Source organism: Mustela nivalis (assembly GCF_964662115.1).
Source record: "Mustela nivalis genome assembly, chromosome: 10".
NCBI classification, from domain to species: domain Eukaryota; kingdom Metazoa; phylum Chordata; class Mammalia; order Carnivora; family Mustelidae; genus Mustela; species Mustela nivalis.
Window position 1 is genome coordinate 62,102,350 of NC_139029.1, and position 24,661 is coordinate 62,127,010.

The 24,661-nt window shown below is 40.0% G+C and overlaps 1 long non-coding RNA gene across 1 annotated transcript in view; it reads right to left on the bottom strand.

The window, feature by feature from the left end:
* Window positions 1–6,947: 6,947 nt before the first annotated feature.
* Window positions 6,948–24,661, bottom strand: part of LOC309842448 — a 71,383-nt gene continuing 53,669 nt past the window's right edge. The window contains exon 3 of the long non-coding RNA XR_014299651.1: window positions 6,948–7,773. This is a non-coding gene — a long non-coding RNA (uncharacterized lncRNA). The remainder of the gene's footprint in view (window positions 7,774–24,661) is intronic.

Sequence of the window (24,661 nt, forward strand, 5' to 3'; positions counted from 1 at the left end):
CCAAAGACCTTCTTCAACCTCTTTTAAAGGGCCACATTAGTCACTTTTGAATAGGTCAAGTAGTACTTTGCAGCCAAGGAAAAAAAAAGCCAGACTCATTTACTGAAATGTTTTCATGTCTACCAATTGCCCCACAGTGACAACAAGAATGTATTAATGAACAACATGATCTTTAAGGTTACACAGAACTAAGCTCTCTCCAGACCATGAATGCAAGTAATCATGTCTCATTCAATTTTGTATCACCAGGAAGTAGCATGGTGCCTGATTTAGAATTGGCACTCAATACATTCTTGGTGAAACTGATTGAATTGAATTGAATGTGCTCTCAACCAGAGATGAATGGCTAATACATGGGGCCATATTTCTGCCCAAAAGGAAAAAAAAAAAATCAGAAAGTTACCTTTCCTTAGAAAGAAAAAAAAAAATCAATACAGTATTTCCTACATTTTAGCAAAACTGGGAAGACAAAACATAGATGGGAGGGCCTAAAGCATCCATATTATAAAAATACAGACCTTTGGCTCTAAGAAAAGTAAGACTGTGAATTATTCTCTGTATCACTGGAGTGGGTTTCTCTACCGTGAAATCCATCCATGTTTCCCTACACACTACCCACATGCCTGTCAACATCAGACATTTTCATCACCTAGTTAAGGGGGTTATGAGGGTTCCAGAGGAGTTAAAAAATGGAGTCATGTCTAGTTGGGATGGTTCAGCTGGGTGGTGGGGCTCAGCAAAGCCTCACTTCTTCTGGTGAACAACCCAATAAAGAGTGCTCTAGAAGACGCACTACTAAAAGGGTCCCACCAGGGACAACATGAAGAGTCAATGTGGATTCCTGGCTAGATGTTGGTCAGTACCTCCTGGAATGTTGAGATATGGTCTGCGGGGTTGGTCTAGTTTCCATAGGGCCCCACTGTACTGGGGGAGAGTGATCTTTTGTTGCTGCTTCCTTTCCCTTCCCTGTGGTTCCCTTATATGGGGCTCCTTTCTCAGCTCCTTCTCTGAGCCCATGCCCCATCCCACTTTTTACTCCCTCCAGGTCTCAATGATCATTTCAAGTCACTGGAGGCAAGATCATTTGAATCTTTTTGTTTCCCTTCCCAGTATGATATTCTGGCAGAATCTTTATGTCCTGTATGCTTGAGGGCTGTCCTCATGATTTTTCAGAAACTACCTTCTCTTGATGAATCTTCTCTAACTCAAAAGTTTTGCCTTTCAAAACTTCTTTCTGCTGTGGGCTCCAATAGTCTATAACAGAAGTCAAAACCCTTTCACCTGGCTCTTTTTCCTCTTTGCATTTCTGCTGCAATAATTCTCATTCTTTTCAAGACTGTGGATGCCTCCAAGAGTCTAAGGAATATGTCAGTCACCTTCAAGGAAATGCTGAGGACAAAAGGGCACATTTCTCAGCATTATTTTCATGTACCATCTTTTTTTTTTGAAAGTCAAGCAAAGCTTTATTTCACGCCAAGCATCTTCATGTACCATCTTAATAAGAATCAGGTGGCCAGTGTTTTGCAAAGTCTTCTGCAAGAAGAAGACTTGGTAATATTATTTCTAAAGATTACACCTAAAGGGAATTAAGAACGTGGCTATAACTAGGGACTTTTAAAGTCTGATAGCCCTTTCTAAACTTTCATAGCAAAGAACTGAAGTCCCTGGATCCTGGCCCCCAACTAAGTTTCTAATGAATAGAGAGGTCCAACAAAGAGCTTAGAAAAATGCAAAATCCTTGTCACCAGCTAGGCTTTTGCTCCAATTTTTTTTCCGGTCTTTTATACCAGTGAACTGAGCTGGTATGTGTGAGACCAGCAAGAATCATTTATCCTTTCAGGCTAAGGTCAAGTGTAGGGGCTGGCCTCCTATCACCTTCACTTTGGGGCCCACCTTTGACTCCTCGAAAGATAAAAAAGTTGATAAACGAGGGATCCCCTCAAGTCATTGCTATATGAGATGGAAGGGAAAAGAGCAAAAGAGAGAAGAGAAGCAAGATGAAGAGGGGGAGAAGATAACCTTTAAACTGTCTTTTCTCCTCTAACTGGGCTATGTTCCTATCAGAGAGATCCCCTTGCCTGTGAATCAAAGATTCTTTGTTGTCCTTATTCAATCAAAGCTCCTTTTTCTAGACATGCACAGTCCAATATGTTAGTTATTAGCCACAGGTGGCAATTGAAATTTAAATTTCAACTAATAAAGAGGATATAAAATGAAAAATTCGATTCCTCAGTCACACTAACCACATTTAGGGGGATCAAGAGCCATGTGTGACTAATGGTTACTCTTTGGACAATGCAGATACAGAACATTTCCATCGTTGCAGAAAATTCTAAGAACAAACACTAGACAATGGAGAGAAAGGGGAAGGGATGAGAGCTCCTTAGCATTTAGTGAATGTGGCCAATAAAGGTGAAATGATGACATCAACTCAATAGTGGTAGTAGTAGTAATAGACCAGCACTGATTAAGTACCAGCCTGGGTAGTAGGGGATTATCTTCATTTTACAGAAAGGAATGAAGGTTATGGAACGTTCTCAGGCTTACACAGCTATGAATGGTGGTATCAGGTTTGTATACAGACAGCTGGGTGTCAAGAGCCCATTCTCTCAACCACCATGCACACTATGGAAAAGGATCCACAGAACCTTCAAAAGATTTAGCCATACCAGACAGGTGTAGCCTAAGCCAGTGATATTTGAAAAATGAAAAAGACCATGCTTTTGTAAGCATCACTACAGTTTTTTTTATCTATTCAGACAGCAGGACTTGGACATCAACATCACAATCCAACGGCACGTCCTTTGTGTGTACACTTGCAGGTGTTGGTGTGTGATAAAACATGTATTCATTAGGATCTCATAATCTCTGACAATCTTGTAGCTGTCATCCTAGTCTTTCTAAGTTACAAACTCCCTGAAGGTAGGGATCATGTCTATCATTCCCACGGCTGCATCACTGATATTGACCAATAGTATTTGACATAGTGCAGCTTGTAGTGGGCTCTCAATATGAGTTCCTGTGTGAATCATGAAAGAATAAATGAAAGTAATCTCTCCAAGTTTTGTCGTCCATAGATATGTGGACTGATGGAATCAACCCGATTATTAAAATCAGGATTTTGATGTGCACAAATACTTTGATGGTATAGATATTACATTTTCAGAAGATCTCTTTTGTGCAATAAAGATTTGTTGAATTTGCAACTCAGCTGGCATTTTCCCTTACTGCTGATCAGCACCCCAATTTCTATCTGGGGAGTGACTTTCCTCCTGTGTGCAGTCTTGGGGTACTGTCAGTCAAGGAGATCTGCCCTCTTCTAACCACATGGCAAGCCATGGTGGATGAATTGAAATACCCCTCTAGACTGAGGCTGCTGAGTGGACCTGCACAGGCAGAGACAGCCAGCTGGAAGAGATTCACTTTAACCACAATACCCACAGGACTGACCTCTGCTTCCCACAGCTGCATCTCTGAACTTTCCTGATTTCTGCTTTTTCTGAGCCTGTTGTCTCAGGTGTTCCTTCAGTTCTGTCGAGTACTTTGTGTCCTTCCCAGACAAAATAAAAATATTTTGATAGAGTTAGCTAAGTTGGCTTTTTTTTTCTTTAAACTGAAAAAAAAAAAAATCAATGAATGCATCTAAGGAAGCTTCTCCCTATTTGTGTGTGCTTGGCATCCCCCGACCGTCAGACCACCCGAGGCTGCTGTATCACTTGGGAGCCCAGTGCAAGATGAAAACGTGGGACCTCTTATACAGAACAGGGAAGAGTGTCACTGAAGATACTAGTATAAACTATTTCTTCTTTCTTCAGTGATCTGTCTCTTGGTTCATCATGGAGTTTCTTTTTTATTGAATGTGGCTTCAAGTAAAAAAAAATTAAAATTTGACATTATGATGATGAATTTTACTATTTATAGTGATATTGGGCAATGCCTGTTTTAAATGCAAGTATCAGAGCATTTAACTGATACACAGAATCACCAAAGTTACACCATTCATATTTCATGGTGTATCCATATATGTATTTTGTTCTTCCCAGAGCTGTGAGAACAGTGCGTAAAACTAAAACAACTGTTTTTTTTAAAAAAAGATTTTATTTATTTATTTGACAGATCACAAGTAGGCAGAGAGGCAGGCGGTGGGGGAGGGGGCGGGAAGCAGGCCCCCTGCTGAGCAGAGAGCCCGATGTAGGGCTCGATCCCAGGACCCTGGGATCATGACCTAAACTGAAGGCAGAGGCTTAACCTACTGAGCCACCCAGGCGCCTCAACACAACTATTTTTACTTCACTCCTTAGTACATGCACATTTCACCTTTGACTTGGTGAGGAGTAAGGAAGGACTGAACGGGAGTGGGAATCACGAGAACCCTCTCTTTATGTCATCATTTTCAGCTTAAGTTTAGAGAAGTAACACAAGTGAGAAAAGACTTGAGAAGGTTCCTTGGCCATTCATATGTTTTAGAAAGTATTGCCTTCTTGTAGCACTCAAAGCAGGTTCTGACTTGAATAGAATGCATGGTCTCTTGGGGCTCAGCTGCCCATTTACTCAGTCGTAGATGTACCCTAGTTACCTGGTACTGGCTTTGGGTCTCCCTGACACCCACACATCGTGTATCCCCCAGAATTCTGGGCTGGCAGGACATGTAAAGACTCTGTGCCAGTGGGGTGGCAAGCCACAGCCGTGAACACACACACCTATGGCATTATCCATGAAACTCTACTTATCAAATATAAGTGGAAGATAAAATTATGAAGACTTTCGGGGTAGTGACGGTGCACACACCACTTCTACACCTAGGTCCTTGTGCGAGTGTGTGTGTCAGACACGTGACACTTGCCCTGAACCACCTTGCTTTGCCAGTGGAGCTACTGGCTCCTAACAGCCTGCCCACCCACCTGCTGCACCCTGCAGTCCGCAGGGACTCCTTATGACCGGAAGTGTCCCTGGATGCAGACCACCCAAGTGTCTTTTCTTAGCATTCATGGAGAGTGAGAGAAGTTGAAGTTTTGAATATAGGTAGGATGCTTTTCCTCTGTTGGTGCATTTCAGAGAGGCCCTTATAACCCCACTTAATGAAAGGGCAGGGAGAGAAATTCCTGAATATTCTACTGTCTCCTATAACTGAAGATGGAGAGGGATTTCACACGGCAGGGAGTATCCAAAAGTGACCCTCTAGTAGAGAGGATGAGAACATTGTTTGAAATATCCTCAGATACCTGGACAGTGACCCTCCTTCATTCCTGAAGCTTCAGTCCTGCCCTCCTGTTGTTTCAGTTTTTCTGTGATAGCATATTGGTCATGGAATCAGAACAATTTTGAATTGCAAGGAACCTAGGAGATCATCAGATCTAACTCCTTTTAAGATGCCATTAGATGACTTTGCTGAAATCACAGCGCTACTTAGTAGTGGTACCAGGCAAGCGCCTTGATTTTTAACTTCTAGCCCATCCCTGGCTACAGCTTTCTTTCTCCTAAAGATTAAAATAATGGATATCCTGTATGAATCTAGTTATGCAATGTTCCTGAAGTTGCAAAATTATGGAAATGAAAAATGCATTAGTGATTGTCAGGGGTTAAGGATAAAGGAGGGTGGAGGAAGCGGGTGTGTGGGACCCTTGCCATGGACCTGGGTCTTGACTGTATCGATAGCAACATCCTGCTTATGAGAGCATGCTACAGTTTTCAAAGACGCTCCCTAGGAAAAACTGGGTAGAGGACACAGCATGGGATGCCTCTGCATTATTTTTTTTACCACTGCATGTGAGTCTACAATTATTTCAAAATAAAAAATTTAACTCATAAAAATCAATAAAAGACACACTCAAAGCTTAACTTCAGTCATGTAAGACAAATAAAAAAGGAAGCCAAATACGAAACTGAAAATAATTGATATTGAAATGAACCTTGCTGTCTTCCCTGAGCAATGGGAGGTTGTGCCTGGGCCCCCACACTGCAGGCTAGTCCTGATTTTTCATCATTCTTAGGCCTTACTCTTCAGAGTGATTCCTGTCCTAGGCTATTAGACTACACTCTTTCAAAAAAGCAAGAAGTCATGGTCCCAAAATAAATGCCACGGAGGTGATACTGGTGCCACTGGTCACTAAGAAGGTTTACGTTGTTTGGAGCTCAGAGAGATTATGAACACCAGGCAGCACCCTAAACAACCTCGTCCCATCTCTTCTAGATGTCTCAGTGCAGGAAAAGAGACGCTCTTAAAAGAATGGCCATCGAATACAAAAGCACCCAACAACAATTACTCAGGCTCTCTGGGGCTATAAGAGCCCAGCCTGAAATACTAGAATGTTTCACATTCATTAGCCTCTTCTCATATTATAGGATTCGTTAAATGTGGTGTCACATCCATGAGCAAACAGTGGTCTCCATCAGCTTGCACTGCCATCAGAGAGAAATTATTCATTCCTTGATTGGCTATAACCTCCACAACAGATGTTTTAGAATATAACTTTAAGGAAAGAGGGAGAGAGAAAAAAAGATAAGGACATTAAAATTCACAGAAAGAATAATGAATTGGCTTCAAAGGTAGCTCTAAACAGGGGAGCTCTTTATTCTACAGAATTACCAGTGGGAAAACGTTGATCCCATTTGGAAGTTAAGGTAAAGCATGTTCACTAAGAGCTAGAATATATTCAAGGGTTGGCTGTCAATTGCCTTTTCACAGACATAATTGCCCTGTAAATAATTATGAAACAGAAGTTACATGTATTATTAGAATCATTAGGAGTATGGGTACCTAAACAAAATGTATCAGTGTACCACGTTGGGCATTTGTCTTTTTTTTTTTTTTTCACTTATTTATTTGACACAGAGAGAGCTCACAAGTAGGCAGAGAGGCAGGCAGAGAGAAAGAGGCGGGGGTCGAGCAGAGAGCCTGATGTGGGGCTTGATCCCAGGACCCTGAGATCATGACCTGAGCCAAAGGCAAAGGCTTAACCCACTGAGCCATCCAGATGCCCCAGGCATTTGTTTTGATTTTGACTTTCTATCAGCATGTGGAACAAAATTAAAGAAGTCTGGCAAATTTGGGTTTTCTAATCACTTAAGAAGAAAACGATTTCCTTCCAAGAGGAAAAAGAAATAAAATTTTTGTTTCACTTACTTACCCATTCATTAAAAAAAAAAAAGACAAACCCAAAACCCACTATTTTGCAGGAACAACACCATACTAGCTAGGCACTGGGTATACAGTTATAAAGAATAATTATAGCAGCAAAAGTGTTATCTGGTTTATATAGGTACCAGCCACTATTATAACAAATATTAAATCATGTTGTTTTTCTGCACAATCACTCCTGTAATGTGGCTGAGAAAACGGAACATTCCCAAGGCTACAAAGCTAACAGGTAGTGGGGCTGGGGTGGGAACAACAGTAATCCTAGTGCCAGAGCCAGATTTTTAACCCCTACTACTGCGTCTTCCACGAGGTTTAACGGATAGAGCCCCAGCCTCATGGAGCTTCTCTGTTTATTTAGGAAGACAGACATTAAGCAAAAAAATGTTAATGAGTATCAGGAACTGGAATCACAGACTACAGAGGGAGTAAACCAAGGGTAAGCAGTCCTTTCTTACTCTCTCTCCCTGAATGATGCACGCTTTCTCCTCTCTGGTACAAGACCCCTTGCTTCCATGCTTCTTCTCATTGATTCAAGCAGGAATGGAGCAGGCACTTGCCTCGCACTAGATCTTGCTCTCTTCAGCCTGATGCATCTGGAAACTTGAAAATTCTCCATAAGAAAAATCATCTCGGATCTGTGGTAAAGAGCAAAGCTGTAAACATGTCTGGCAATCGGGTGTCAATTTCCTAGCTGCTTCTTGTGGGCATTTTAAAAATGCTTGGTGTTAGTATTTTATATTTCTTGCTGCTGATATTTCCACAAAGTGATTTTATTAATGCAAGGATTCAAAAGGACAGTGTGAAAGGAAAATTAAATAATTTTTTGTGCTACCAAAAAAAAAAAAAATCCATGTGGGAACTGATGGTTAGAGCTCAATCTTCTTTGCTCATTTAGAGCCCACAAGCCTAATTAACACTGGCTTGCAATCAAGGCTATTATTCTAGTGGCTACTTCCTCCACGGACCTGCCACCATAGCACTTCTGACCTTACTTCTTGTTTTCAAGTTCACACAATAGATCTTTTCTAAAATGTCTCTTTTTTCTCTTATGAGAATGAAACTAGTGGTATTAGCTATCTCCCCCACTGCTTTTCTTTAAGGATTCCTTTTTTCTTATTCCTAGGGTTCTCTCTGGAATGAAAGCACTTTTTCTACTTTGCAAAGGCCTCCTTTCACACTGGAAAAATTGGAGTTTGGTACTAAGTAAAGTGGAGGCCCTCTGACAGTAAAATGATTAGAAAGCACTTTGTTCAGAATTCTAATCCCCTGCCCCACTGTGAGCACAGGATTACTCCCCAGAACACGTAAAAGGGCCCCTACCGGGAAGTGGAAGGACACAGGCCTCAGAGTTAGGTGGATTTAATTTTAAATTCCAACTCCATCAATCTAGCTGTGTGACCTTGGGCAAGTTAGCCATACCCCCAAAGCCTCAGTGTCCTCATCTGGAGAATAGGGATAACATCGAATTTGCAGAGTTGTTGTTAAGACTGGGTAAGTACTAAACAGGGCAAAGCAAGTCTTTTTCTTTGTTTCTCTCTGTCTGTCCTTCTCTTTCTATCCCCCCTCTGTCTCTGTCTCTGTCTCTCAGTCTCTATCTCTCTCTCTCTCTGCCCACCCCCCGTTCCCCTTCCTCTGTTTCTTCCTCTCTTGCTTCCTTTTCTGACTCACCTTTATTTTTCTCCACGTAGACAACTACCTCTGCTTTCCCTTTTTCCACTCAGAGTGTTTTAAACTGTTTCCCATTTCCCCTCCTTAGTTTCAGATACCATTTTTATTGCATTTGCAATCCATATGCTGACACAGCACCATTCCCCTTCCTCCATTTTCCCATGTATATCAAACACTGTGCAGAAAATTCATCCTGCTCAGTGTCAAATGCCAGATTCACTTTGGATATACATTATTTTTGTTCAAGGTAGGTTTTACTCCCACTGTCTTTCCCATAACCCTCACAACATGGGCACACACACACACACACACACACGCACACACACTTCCCCATTATTTCCTGACCAGTAAATCAAGAAACTGTCTACTCTTTATACCCTTTAGAGATGGGTGGAAATATTAGATGGTGAAAGCTGGATCACAGTTCAGAGTGAATTAGTGCCCAAAAGCTAGAAAGCATGGAAGCTTATCTGATCAGATTTCTTCCTTTTTTTTTTTCCCTTCCCTGAAACTTATCCCAGCTTTTGAATTTGTAAAAGTGAACGAATAATTTGGTGAGAAACAGATTTCTCAAAAGATTTGCATAGTCTCCAGCTTCTCTTTAGGGCTGAATTTTCAACTAAGAACACTCTTTCCTTCCGGCAGTTGGAGAAATCAGGTCCAGAGAAATAGAACGGACTCACAGCTAAAGGGCACACATGTGCTCTTAGAAATATTGAGTCTGTAGTCAGCGTTGTTTGAGTTCAATTGAAGCCTAATACAGAAATCAGTGTTTGCTCTGGTGCTGAATTTAAGTGGACTGAAGATCTAACATGTAAGCTGTGACCTAAACTGTTGAAGAAAACCATCTGTAGAAATAGCCCCACACTCTGACCCCAAAGAAGTAATTCTTTGGGGACACCAATAGTGAAGTGCTTTGGGATGTAATCATTATGTTCCTGTGTCTGTCTACACCTGCTGCAGTCTCTTAGAAAAAAGTTTGTGTGTGTCTTGCCCATACTCCTGACCCCTGAACCCCCAGCACAGAGCACATGGCATGCCCTCGGGAAAGACTGTTTTGAGGCAAGTGGAACTGAGTGGATCTGAGCTAAGCCACGCTTCATGAGTAAAGCACAAGATTAACAGATGAAAGTGTCAAGCTACAACAACAAACCTGTTATCATATTCCACGATGGAGCCCCAGTCAGACCCAACGCAGATCCAGGCTCCACTGAAAGGCAGAGACAGTGGCCAGCGAAAGATTGCCTCTCTCCCAGCCTTTTGTCCTTTTTGTTCTTTGAAACAGTGCTGCACACATTCCACTTATTTGGTGTGTTGTTCCAGTGGATGGTGCGTGCCATGCGGTATCTCCAGGCTGAGATGTGACAGTCAGTGTATGTGCACCCAGAGAGATTCTGGGAAGCAGTCATGTGGCACTGAAACAGTTTTGTCCTGACAGGAGGCCATTACCAATGAGCTCCATCGCTCCCAGGAAGATTTGCCTTTCTAATACCACAAGGCAGTTATTCACTGGAACATCATTTCTCCTAGAACCCTGGAGTGGGAAAATGGAATTCTGATTCTTCCCACGCTTGGCTTTAGGACCTTGGACAGGCCATGACATCTCTCAAGCTAGAGCCGTCCAATAGTACCTTGAATTTGTGTTTTTATGTGGGTTGTTTCATTTTTCCCTTAATACCTTTCTTTAGGTTGGGTGTTGCTACAGATTCTTTTTTTTTTTTTAATTTTTTATTTTTTATAAACATATATTTTTATCCCCAGGGGTACAGGTCTGTGAATCACCAGGTTTACACACTTCACAGCACTCACCAAAGCACATACCCTCCCCAATGTCCATAATCCCACCCCCTTCTCCCAACCCCGTCCCCCCGGCAACCCTCAGTTTGTTTTGTGAGATTAAGAGTCACTTATGGTTTGTCTCCCTCTTAATCCCATCTTGTTTCATTGATTCTTCTCCTACCCACTTAAGCCCCCATGTTGCATCACCACTTCCTCATACCAGGGAGATCATATGATAGTTGTCTTTCTCTGCTTGACTTATTTCGCTAAGCATGATATGCTCTAGTTCCATCCATGTTGTCGCAAATGGCAAGATCTCATTTCTTTTGATGGCTGCATAGTATTCCATTGTGTATATATACCACATCATCTTGATCCATTCATCTGTTGATGGACATCTAGGTTCTTTCCATAGTTTGGCTATTGTGGACATTGCTGCTATAAACATTCGGGTACACGTGCCCCTTTGGATCACTACGTTTGTATCTTTAGGGTAAATACCCAATAGTGCAATTGCTAGGTCATAGGGCAGTTCTATTTTTAACATTTTGAGGAACCTCCATGCTGTTTTCCAGAGTGGCTGCACCAGCTTGCATTCCCACCAACAGTGTAGGAGGGTTCCCCTTTCTCCGCATCCTCGCCAGCATCTGTCATTGCCTCAGGGAGGTTTGGTGGTGAGATTTCTTCTAATGATAACAATCTAAGTGATTTTAATTAACCTTCTTGCTGCAGATAACAAAAAGAAAGGAGGAAATATAAAAGCAACTTCTTAAAAGCACTTAAGAGCTAACAAGACCATGGGAGTCGCTCAGGATCCAAAAAAGGAAGCCCAGCATCCAAAATTGCTGTTGACCCAAGCACACTTGCCTATTTGGAATAAACAGCTGCAGAACCTAGTTGTGGTTCTGGGAGCCTTGAAGGGAGAGAGTGAAAAAATAAAACCTTCGACCTGCCCCATCTGGGGAGTGAAACAATATTTCTGCATTAAGGTGGGACCCTAAAGGGTTTGTCTCAAGAGTGATCCAAAAATAAGCCAACCTTGCTGGACTTGCAGCCTAGGTTTATGGCTACTAGGTCTAGGGAACCTCAAAGCTAAAATTCTGATGAATGTTTTCCAAGATTAGTATTGCCTCAAGTCCCTAGTAAAGGCCAATAAAAATCCTCTTTGAAGAAAAGTATTACTCTATGCCTCCAGTTTTTGAAAATACAATGTCAAGAACAGAAATGCAAACAAACCAAGAAACTGATGTGGCAGGAATATAGAGTGTATGATAAGAGAGGAGGGAAGGACTGTTGAACACCTAAGATGGCACTAAAATGGAATAAACACTCAATTAAGAAATTTGATTTTATTCTCTAGGCCAATTTTTCTCAGAGGAGTCTATAGGCTTAAGGTGGAAGAAATGAGGGCACACTCTTCAGATGCAAACTTTCTCCCAGAAAAGCTTTTTCTTTTCCATTTGGATGAGAATCCAAACAAAGCAAAGCAAAAGAAAAAACACACAAAAGCTCTAATATGAATACAGATATATTCTGGGTCATCTTGATGACCACCATAGTTGTTGCCCATGGTTACACTGTCACCTTACATCCACTGTGGGAGTTGAATACTCAGTAGAGTCCATTTTGCAGATAAAGGATCACAGTGGCTACAAAACACTCAAGAGTGGTAGAGCCTGTGATATATTAGCTCACATGCCCCGTTTATTTTTTTACTTTTACTTAATGCAATTGAACATATCAGTACAAGTCGCAGTCTTTTCAAAAACTTGTATTTTGTTTTGTTCTTGTCTTTTGCAGTTTTATGCCTTTATTTGACAATAAGTGGTTAGTTCTTATCCATATTAACTGTCTGTAGATTTCTGACAGTGGTGACAGTTACCCACATAACCAACCAATATACAGAGTTCGTTTGGTAAATCTTCATCCTCCTTACATGTTCTGAGCAACAGCACACCTATATGGTATGGAACACTCCTTTTTCTTCTCGTCCAGACAGCTTTGTTGAGCCTGGTGTTGGTGTGTCCATCTGGAGTTCCCATCTCACTCCATGACAGATTTCTGGATCTCCAAGAGTGCCTAAGGGGCACACTTCTTGAAACCCACTCCATGGATGCACTTGTGAATGTTGATGGTGTATTCTCTGATCACTACCTTGTTGATGGCAGAACAGCCCTCCTTCTTCTGCCACCATTCTGCTGGGCCGAGATCACCGGTTGACTATAAAATGGCATAGCACAGGATGAGCCAGATAGAAGCCACACACAGGGTGAGGTTTGGAAAGGACACACAGCTTCCGTGCCCACTAGGGTGCCGCTCTCCCAGCACCTCTACGTGTCCACCAGCCCAGAGGTCCCGATCACTTGCCTCATTTTAAAAAGTACTTAAGTCTGATTGTAAAAAATAATTCTGTGCAGGCCAAACAAAACACTTCACTGTGTTTCTGTTGAATTATTTTTATTACTTATTATGAAAAAATGTTTCTCTCTCATTGATAATTGAAATAAAACACACCCTAGAATATGACTTTTATTTGAGTTAAACAGTAAGTAGGCTTTAATGTGAGATCATAAAAACAACATTGCATGGGGGGAATGATGTGCCTTTGGGTGTTTCTGGTTTATAACAAGTGATCTGAGAGAGACTGATTAAATAAAATGTTTTATTTATACCAAATAAAGACCATACAACATCATGGGGGCACTGTACAAAGGTGCTTTTGTTTAGATTGAATAGACTTCTAAATTTAAGAAAACATGGAAACAATGATAGAAACTTTGATTTATGGTCAAGTCATTTCAGAATGGTTTGAATGAGTCATTTCCCACATCTTTCCACTGGTTCTGTGCTTGGCCATGAATATTTCTCAACAACTATAAGAAATAAAAAATAACCTCAAACATTATTTTCCCATCCACAAGTCCAATAATAATTGGATTAAGTAATCATTTAGAACAGATTTAGATATGGCATAATGATCACCTTACTTTTAAGTTACTAATTTAGCCTCAGAGGATCAAGGGACCATTCATTAAAGTTGGCATTTGATGATTATTTCACAGGACAGAATTAGAATAGATAGGTTGTCTGAATATCCTAAAATAGTAAGCAATACTGTGATGTTACTTAATACCATTATTGACAGCATCCTTGAATAAACAAAGCTGTCCTCCTTAGTATGTATAAATTTAAGATAAAGAAACAGATTAAAGAAAGAACACAGAAATGTAGAAATATATAGTTTTACATTTTTAATATTAATCTTTCACATTAAATTAATGCTATTAATTAGAATTGTATTGGCTGTATAGTTTTATTAAATTCAATTTTATATTTATTTTTGGATTTCAAATTGCATATTTTGTATTAGAAAAAGAAAGTGTTATACTATACTAGGCCTATTTATCTATAGGTTCTGTTAATATTATAATAAATAATTTAAGTCAACACTGGGAGTCTGAAAGCATTTTTTTCCTTTGAAAGAAAAACACTATTATAGGCCCTATGTTGCTACTGAAAGATTTAAAAGGGGGAGTAGGTGATCCGATTTTCATTTTAAATTTACCCTGAGACCTGAGGTGAAGGTTAGAATGGAAAGGAGCAAGACCTGAGGCAGGAGTTCAGTGAGCAGGCAGTATTCCAGTGGAGAGGTAATGAGGATTTAACAAAAGATACTGCTTTAGGATGGAGAGGCACTGTGACAGGCCACCTGGGTCCCTTGTGGCTTCTTTCCTGTTCTTTACAATTGTTTGGGATATATTTTATAAAGGTATATGGCAAGGGTTTAGCAACAGACTTCACTGAGGAAGAGCTTACAAGCTAGATCAAGAAGGCAAGAAAGGATGAAGTTCTCCAGATCTTAACATGATTCCACAGAAGGGCACGCTGGGGTTTATGCTCAGCTGGACATACATTTTGGATCTATGTTCCAGTGGAAAGATGCCCCCTACTCAGCCATGGGTCTCTGTCTTTCTAGAACAAGCTTGAGAAAATAGACTTCCTTTTGCAGGCTGCCCAGTATGAGACCAAATCTGAGGTGCCCACAGTTGGGAACTGACCAGAAAGGCTAGCTCTTCAAAACCTAGAGAGCTCAGGCCCATGAGATCATGCAGTTGGTCTTGCTAGAAGGAGAAAACCTTTTGATTCATGGCGAGTGGGTCTCGGGTGTAGCTCCTCTTTCTGAAAGAAGAACCTCTAGTTCCAGCTAGCTCCTTGCCCAAACAATGAGCTTTCAGTGTCATTTTTGGACAATTCTGATCATTACAACCACAAGATGAAAGTTATTCTACGGACAAAATTAATCAGATTTGGTGATTAACTGGATTTGGGGGCGTGTATGAAATAGCAAAAGAGGAGCAGAGAATGATTCTGAGGTTTACGCCTTGGCTGATTGAGTATACAATGGTTTCATTATCTGAGATAAAGGATACAGAAGAGAAGGCTTTATGGGGATGAGGGAGATGAGGCATTCACATCAGGATATACTGGGTTTGAGGTATCTATGAAACATTCATTTGAAAGAAGCAGAGACTAGGGAATATTGATGTAAAAGTTAGATGTACTGGTAATACTAGAAGATTGGGAGGTGAATGACAATGACAATGTTCTGTGTAGACCGAGAAGAGAAGAGAATGGAATTTTAACGTTTAAAGAGCAGTTCAGCAGTGCAGTACATCATTTAATGAGTGGGGACAAGGCTGGGGCAGGAAGAGAAAAAACATATTTTAGAAGCCCAAAAGCTATCAACAGAATGAACAACTCAGACAATGTGAGAATTTTTAGGCAACTAGTGAAAGCACAGTTTGCCATTTTTGAGAAGCAGTTGACTTTAAAAAGCAGATGAGTTTTTTTCGAGAAGTTTGCTGATAAAGAGGAAAAAAGTGGGGGGTTAGACTGGGCATCAGAAGGGAACGACAGGACAGTGCAGTTTTCTTATAAAAAATCTCAATAAGGAACAACTTGTGAGGACTCATGTTGACATTCTATAAGATGTATGACACAAGCTGGGTCATGCCCACCTCAGTTTTTTTTAATGAAAATTATTTTTAACATAGTTACCAGAAGAGATTTTACCTTAAGCATAAAGTGGATATGAAAAATGGTTTCTCATCTCAATATCCTTCTGTCAGTCACCCTGCCTTCATTTTCAGCCCCTCTGAAACAGACCTGTCCGCAATTCCTCAGACCATGGTAATCTATCAAAAACAAAATTCCAGCCATATAACTCACCTGCTCATGCTTTTCACAATCTGGTCCTTGCCCAAACTCAAATATCCATTTAGCACATAATCAGTACAGATTTCTTTGTGCAGTCTTGTGTGGGAAACAGAGAAGCAAATGAGTGATCATAATTCAGTGTGGTACATTCTACCACGGGGAAAGACCTGACAAACCAAGTCAAGGGGGTTCTCTAGTGCGGTTCTCTAGCGATGGCTGAGCTGAGTCCCAGGGGAAAGTTGGGAGTTGATGGTGTCTTCCCTAAGTGTTCCATTTTGCTCTGATTTTAATGTTTCAATTGCCATGTCTTTGTATATACTGTTCTTCTGGCCAAAATGCCCATCAGCCTGTAGAATGCTTATTTATAAATATTTCAAGACATCACACACAAGACATCTTTTCCTTGAAGTCTTCTCTTATACTCCTTGGCTGGGTTAGGTGCCCCAGTTTTGTGGTTCCAGAGGATTCTACACCTACTTCTGCAGAAAACACTTTCTCCACATCTGTGTATGTACTCTTCTGGGGCAAGGTATGTCTTTTATCTCTAATACCTCTTTCTAGCAAAGTGCCTGGCACATAGCAAACGCTTAATAAATGTTTGTTAAAATGACTACATGAATAAAAGTTGCTTGACAAGTTAGTTATCTAATCCTAGAATTTTTTAGAATTTGAGGAAGGGGGTGCTATGACCTTTGAAAAACTCATTTAATCTCTCTGATCATTTCCAGCTTTGTATTTGGCTATTGATAACTAAGGTCCTCTATCACAATAAAATCTCATTAACTTTATTTGACTCTCAGTGGTAAGGAACATGCACAAGATTGAACTGCTCAAACATGTCTGCTGTTGACAGAGTCTGATAGATTAATTCATTTAGCATTCAACCAATATTTATTAAACATTTACTGTGTATAAGGATCTGTACTCAGTAGTAAGTACCAACCATGTAGATAAAGGCCTTGCCCTCATGGAGTCAAGATCAAAAGAACAACATATAGTAAAGAAATAAGCTTGCATGTAGATAGAATCAGAGATAAAAGCCATGGAAGGAAAATAACATGGCACAGCAAGAGAGATGAACAGGGGAGGCTTATTTTAAATTATGGGGTCAGAATAGACCTATATGTTGAAGAGATATTTAAAGCTATGATCTAATAAGTATATTAGTTGCTTGAATTATATTAGAATCCCCCCAGAGACAATGGCTTATAAAAAGCTGGAAACTGACTCTCCTCTCGTGTGACAGTAAGCCTGGAAGGGCAACCCAGAGCGGGGGGCAAAGGCATTTTGTGTACCAGGGCTGAAGCTTCTGTGTTTATCTGGGCTTCTCTCTTATGGGGGTGGTCACAAGATGGCCACTAAAGCATCTATCAGCACATACCACACTTCAGGTAGGAAAGAAAAGGAAGCACTAAGGCAAAAATGGAACATGTCATCATCTGTCCCCACCCCTTAAAAAAAAAAAAGAAAAAAAACCTTCCCAGAATTCTACACAGCAACTTCCCTACCTACATTTCACTACTCAGAACTATGTCACATGGCCAGTCCTCTGTGCAAGAGAGCATGAGAAATGTATTTTGGTGTTTGTTCGTTTGTTTGTTTTTTAGCCAAGTCTATTACCAGCCCAGACAAAATCAGGCCTAGAAAAGAACAAGTAAACAATGGATATTTCACAGGCAAAAAACTGCCTCTGCCCTATCACCCCTTTCCATTTCTTGAAGGGAGAGTGAACATGGTTTGCTTATGTGAGGGATGGCTATGCTATGTTAGGCAGAAACTTGTTGTTTGTAAGTTTAATGCTGGGAAGAGAAATGTGTTTGAATGGAAAAGGGTCCAAAAGGTGGTCTGAAACATAGTGTAGGTTGGCTCACTCAAAACCCATCCAGCCTTCTTGTAACTTGCTTTCCTGAACCAGAGTCCAATCAGATTCCTTTGCGGTGACGATGCTGGCAGATGATCTCATTTACACCCATCATACAAAGTCTCCCACGTTTCAGATGCAGAAGTGAGCAATGGGCAGTAGCCTACCGACACTCATTGGGATTTCAGTTTTTCTGACAAGCAGTTGACAAAATTTCTATTCTCCTTGTGCTCCCTGGGTTCTAGGGTCCCATTCCTAAGCTTAATATATACTCAACAGTCCAGAAGTGTTTTGGGGAATTTGTCCTGAATGTGTCACCCGCGGGCTTTGTTGTTCATCACTATGTAGTATCCAAGGCTAATCCTCTGGATGTCTTAGAGATTTTTTTCTTAGTTAGCAGGCTTCTTTAATAAATACTGTTCAGCTACAAGCAGCTAGAGTGCATTCAGTTGTCCACAACTAAGGACCCTGTCCAGTGTAGGAAATAGTGACCTATGGGACAGGGTATAGAGAGTTCTTGTATTATTGTGATTGTAACATGTTTATAGAACATGATTAATAATACATGCCATTTTCAAAAGTTGACTATGTCCAACATCCTACTTAACTCTCCTTTAGAATACCAAAAGGTACCCCAGATGCAACATGTCCAAATAGAAAACTCCCAATATTAGCCATTCATCCTTGCTTTTATGGATTTGGGTTATGCAATCCAGAAATTTAGTAGGCTTAGTGTGGCTTTTTTGTAGATTTTATCTATTTGTTCATTTTAGAGAGATAGAGAGAGAGAGAGCGCAAACAGGGTAATGGAGAGGGATAAGCAGACTCTATGCCGAGCATGAAGCTTGGCATAGGGCTCAATCCCATGACCCCAGCCAAAATCAAGAATCAGCTGTCCAACTGACTGAGCCACCCGGAGCTCCTGGAGATTTAATAAGCTTTGTAGATATTCCTCTCAATGCACATACTCACTCCATAACCAAGTTCTATTCTGCCTCTTAAATGTCTCTGGATTTCATCCACATTTTTTCTTTTTCCACCATTGCCATTCTAGTTGAAGCTACTATGATCTCTCTTCTAAGCTACTAATTTAGTCTTTTGACTAATATAACTGCATGTTCTCTGGGTCCTTTCTAGTCTGGTTTTTATGATTTTGTCAGTTTTCAACATGAAATATTGTGGATTAAGATAAACTCATGAACTCATCCAAAAGTTCCTGCACAGCCTGGTGCTTGCCCATCTTTCTAGGCATACCTGTCATCCTGTCCTTTGTTCTCTGTCCTGCTCACTTGCCATAATCCCCAGTCACTGCCCATGCCAACTTCTCTTCTAGAATGCTTGTCTCTCCCCTCTTTCCCTAGGGAACTCTTCCACATTCTTCACATCTCAACCTAAGCACAACTTTCTACTTGACCAGGATCATGAAACTATCCTGTCTAGTGTTTGTCACAGGGACAACTATTAATCTATTTGTTCTCATTTGATTAACATGTGTCTAAACTCACTAGACTATAAGTTTTATGTAAAGAGGAACAATGCCTGACCTGATTCCCTATATACTGCATATTGTTTATACTTCTTCAATCACTGAAATTGAACATGCATCGTGCCCTCTGAGTAGTAAATAAAACAATGAACAAACCAGGTAGTCACATATGTGATTGATAATGTTCATATCAAAACTGCAAAGTAGGTAGTATTTCCAAATTTCATGAGCAGGAAGTGGCAGAGGAGGGACTGAAATCCAGGGCAGTCTGAATACAAAGCTGAATTCTTCCCACTACACCATACTGATTTCCTCTCTTAAATGAGACAGTGTATGGGAGAGCATTTTGTAAAAAATATTACTGGGTGTTGGAGGTTTTTTAAAAATCGTTATCATCTAGGTTGGAAGAATGCACAAAGGGCAGTTTGCTGCCCACCATCGATATAAAATATGAAATGATAAAGGGAAATATTTACACACTCAGTTTGCACAACACCACACTGTCAGCATGCCTGCATTTTGGTTTGGTTTTGGGTTGGCAGTCTTGGGAATTCAGTGTTTTGTTAGGTGTCTTGTGAGAACAACCGCTCAAAAACACAATTCATCTTGATTATTAATGTCTCTTAAATATTTCTATAATAAATACAGTGTTCGGATCTGAACCAGATAAAATAAAGCCTTTCTTCAACTCTTTCCATCTCAGAAACCCATAAGTCATCAAGGGCGCAATGTTAGAGACAAAGAATGAAAGCGTAGGAAGATGAGTGTGGACAGAACCAACTCATCATTTTCTTATCTCTGAGAAATGTGCCCTCCACTATTTCTGACCAACTCCAGCCAATTACTTTGATTTGTAGCTGGGAGTTGGTAGCCTCTACGTAAAAACATGGTCTATCCCTCCTACCTCACAGAGGGGTGGGGGTGCCTACTTCCTTAGGGTCTCAAGAGGACCCCAGTCCTGAGGGCGATAACAAAGGCAGACTGGGATTTGGGGACTATTTCAAGAGCAGACGGAGGACTATAAATGTCATAGCTTGTTGATGACCAGTTACTCCAGTTCCTCATCTCAAATAAGGACGGAAAGGAAACAAAATTAAGACAGTTTTTCCAAGATATTCAACATGACCAAAATAACTTATAAGAGGTTATAAAGAGTATGGACAAGGCTCTGGTGTATTGCTTTATAAAAAACATTTATTGTTTTGCTGTTGAGGATTTGAAAGAAAGCTAATGTAAGAAGTAGAAAGACAATAATCAAAATCAGCAAATAATCATGCCACTCAGAAATAACCTCTTTTGATTTATTTTTATTTTTTTATAATTTTTTTATTTTTTAATAAACATGCATTATTAGCCCCAGGGGTACCGGTCTGTGAATCGCTAGATTTACACTCTTCACAGCACTCACCATAGCACATACCCTCCCCAATGTCCATAACCCAACCACCCTCTCCATACCCCCCGCCCCCCGGCAACCCTCAGTTTTGTGAGATTAAGGTCTCTTATGGTTTGTCTCCCTCCTGATCCCATCTTGTTTCATGTATTTTTTTCCTACCCCCCAAGAACCGCCCCCCTGCGTCTCCACTTCCTCATATCAGGGAGATCATATGATAGTTGTCTTTCTCCAGTTGACTTATTTCGCTAAGTATAATATCCTCTAGTTCCTTCCACATCATCGCAAATGGCAAGATTTCATTTCTTTTGATGGCCTCATAGTATTCCATAGTATTCCATTCCATTCCATTCCATACCACATCTTCTTTATCCATTCATCTATTGATGGACAACTAGGTTCTTTCCATAATTTGGCTATTGTGGACATTGCTGCTATAAACATTCGAGTGCACCTGTCCCTTCAGTAAAGATATGTTTGTATCTTTAGGGTAAATACCCAGTAGTGTGATTGCTGGGTCGTAGGGTAGCTCTATTTTCAACTTTTGAGGAAACTCCATACTGTCTTCCAGAGTGGGTGCATGAGCTTGCCTTCCCACCAACAGTGTAGGAGGGTTCCCCTTTCTCTGCATCTTTGCCAGCATTTGTCATTTCCTGACTTGTGAATTTTAGCCATTCTGACTGGTGTGAGGTGGTATCTCATTGTGGTTTTGATTTGTATTTCCCTGATGCCGAGTGATGTGGAGCACTTTTTCATGTGTCTGTTGGCCATCTGGATGTCTTCTTTGCAGAAATGTCTGTTCATGTCCTCTGCCCATTTCTTGATTGGATTATTTGTTCTTTGGGTGTTGACCTCTTTTTATTTTTGATCAGACATTTACTTTCAGTATTTTATATTAATATAGTATTTCATTATAAAAACATACGTATTTTCCTTAACACTAGTTCTAATTGAAGCTATTTTCCTTTTATTATACAACACTATAATAAAATTTTGCTGCTAAATTTTTGTCTGTATATGCCATTATTTTCTTAAATGAGATTCTAGGGGATGGATTTTTGCATTAAAGTATATGAAGAGTAAGGTTATGTATTTCCAAATGCTTTCCATTGCCAGCCCGAGTTCATCTCATCATAGTCATCAGCTTTAAGTATTAGCAAATTTTAAAATCTTTCATAATCTAAAAAGTAATTATGTAATTTCAATCTATATTTATTTGATACTAATGGAAGTCAATTAAAATATTATATTTGTCGTGTATATCTCTTCTTTGATAAAATATGTTTATATACCCATTTTTCTATTAGGTAGTGCTCTTTCTTAAAGATTTATGTGGGTCCCTTACATATTAAGGATGTATGCAACTCAGGTCTATGTGTAGCAGTTTTTTCCAAAATCAATAGTTTGGCAATTCAGTTGGTGCCAATTCATTTAAGTTAGTACTAATATTTTAGAAGATGGTCGAAGAGATCATGAAGATTGAGAAGACTAAAAAGCAAGCTTATATTTTTTATCTATAACCACCAATCTTTATATAACCATGGTTATATAAAGCAGGCATTTTTAGGAGGAGAGAATAACTCCAAAAGCTCCAACGGTTTCAAGGAAATGACAGTATTTGCCTTCCAGGTAAGAATTCTACTTGAATGTCTCTTTAGGTGGTGACCAATTATCAATTTTGAAAATGCAATCAAATCAAATTAAGCGGATATTTAAATTAAAATGAAAAGACTAAAAAAATGATGAAAAGACTTCCAGAATGCCATCTATGTTGCTGTGTGTTGTAGGAAAGATGTGATCCTGGGCAAGATAAATAATCCAGGAGTTGAGTAATCAAAAAAATATTACTCTTAAACAATATTTTAATATTTTAAAAGTATTACAAGTGTAGAGAAAGAAATAAAAATCCCACCTTAATAATAACCTAGAAGGTAGGAATTGAAGTGTTCTTCATTTTTATCCCTAGCTTTATGAAAAAAAAATTTTTCAATAACTAGGTACTACTGTGGCCAGATAAAATAATAAAGCTTTCCAAAAAATGACCTGGGCTATTGTCAAATTCAACAAATCTAACAAAATTAAAGTAAAAGGAAAATAATACCACTAGAAATGTAATAAGTATATAAGACTGTTTATGGAGTGAAAATTTGGAAGCAGCATCCCTATTAAGGTCAAATAAGGTAGGCATGTATTAAATGATGAGATAAATTCTCTTACAGTTGCTGAAGGGCCAGCAAAGAGTTCATGATTTGGAGTAACACAGACCTAGGCAGCCACCACTTTTTAGCTGAGCGATCTTAGAAAAGTCTCTTAATCTTTGAGCTTCAGCCTCCTCATCTATAAAACAGGGGATAATAATACCCATTTGCAGGATAACCAACAATTAGTGACAAGATATATCACACATTTAGTATAGGTTGGCACAAAGTAGGTACTTAGTAAGTGGATAAACTTTAATTTTATTATTATCATTGTAACACAAAAATGACTTTTTATTTCCACTCTTGAGATAAAGACACTGGTGCTCAGAGATTAAGTAACTTGCCCAAGAGTTGGTAAGTGGTGGAGTGGAATTAGATCAATATATGTTTGAATTCATAGCTATGCTCAGAACCACTAAGATGTTCAGTATATGATATTTGACTAAATGAAGAGATACTGAAAGCCAATGATGCAATCAAAAGAAACTTGGAGTTTATCCCTGGAGAGTTTAAAGTTCTAGGAAATAGAACTTGGGGGGGGGGGTTTACATGGCATTTTAAATCCTTTTTCCTGGTTAAAAAAAAAAATATTCTGACTGAGAGGATCACATCAAGTCACCTAGTTCCACATAGGGTGTTAGATGAACAAGATTTAGCTGTTGGATACAATTTCTGGCAAGAGATGAAATATATACCACAAAAACTGGAAAGAATATGTTTGGAAGAAGACTCAGTAACCTGAACAAGAGCATTTTAAACTGAGATGTGGTGGGGAGTTAGTGGGAGGGGGGCTGGTGGCTCCTGGCTCAGGCAGTTGAACAGCTGACTTCCACTCAGGTCAGGCTGACTTAGGGCTCTGAGCTCAGCGAGGAGAATCTGCTGCTCCCTCTCCTGCTGACCCTCCCCCTGCTCATGCTCCCCCTTTCTCAAATAAAGTCTTTTAAAAAATTCTTTAAATAAAAATAAATAAACTGAGATGTGGGCAAGAGAGAAGTAAATAGATGAAACCACCAACCCACATTTTACAGAAGATAGTACGCGTGATAAAGGAAGATGCCATCATGAGGATCCAGCTGACAATTCTCAAGGAAAGGCTGTGAGGAAGTGAATCGATCACAATCTGCACAGCGCCAGGTGTGTTGATCTGCTTCAGGGGAGGTGGTGGGGTATTCCAGGAAAACAACTCTACGTCAAATAGAGGCAGGTGAGTACATGGTTCAGTAAAGGAGCTGCAAGCAATTCAATATGGCTGAAAGGAGGAATGTACACAGAGAATTATGGGAGGAAGCCCAGAGACCTGGCAAGAGCTAAGGTAGGAATATCTAGTATTCCATGCCAGGAAACAAGTTTTCTTCTGAAGAAGAGGAATCCCAGTCAGATATTAAGGAAGGCAATGATATGATCAAATTTGTGCCTTTTTATGGAGGCTGGACTGGAGAGACCGCAACAATGGCATGCAGTGGCTAGAATGCATGTGAAGTAATTAGGGGGAAAAAACATGATGTCCCAAATGCAAGAGCATTCAGGGAAACTGGAAAGAAGGAGGTTAGTTTATGAACTCTTTAGGAAATAAAAGCCACAGACCTGGCTTGTGTGGGATGCAGCAGAGTAAAGCGTTACATGTGACTCATCAAACTTGAAACATCTGCCCTTGCTTCTTTTCTTTCTCTTGATGTTTCAGTTAAAATGTCATTTCTTCAAAGAAGTCATTCCAACCACTTTATTAAAAATAAAGCCGTTCCTCACTTTCTGTCACATCACCCTACTGTTTTTCATAATACCAGCCTCAATGGGGAATTATTTTACCTGTTTACCAGCTTGTGTCTGTCTCTCTCACTAGGTTGTAAACTCAAAGAGGTTATTTGCCTTATTCATTAGCACTGGGTCAGGCACATACAAGGTGCATAATGAACACTGA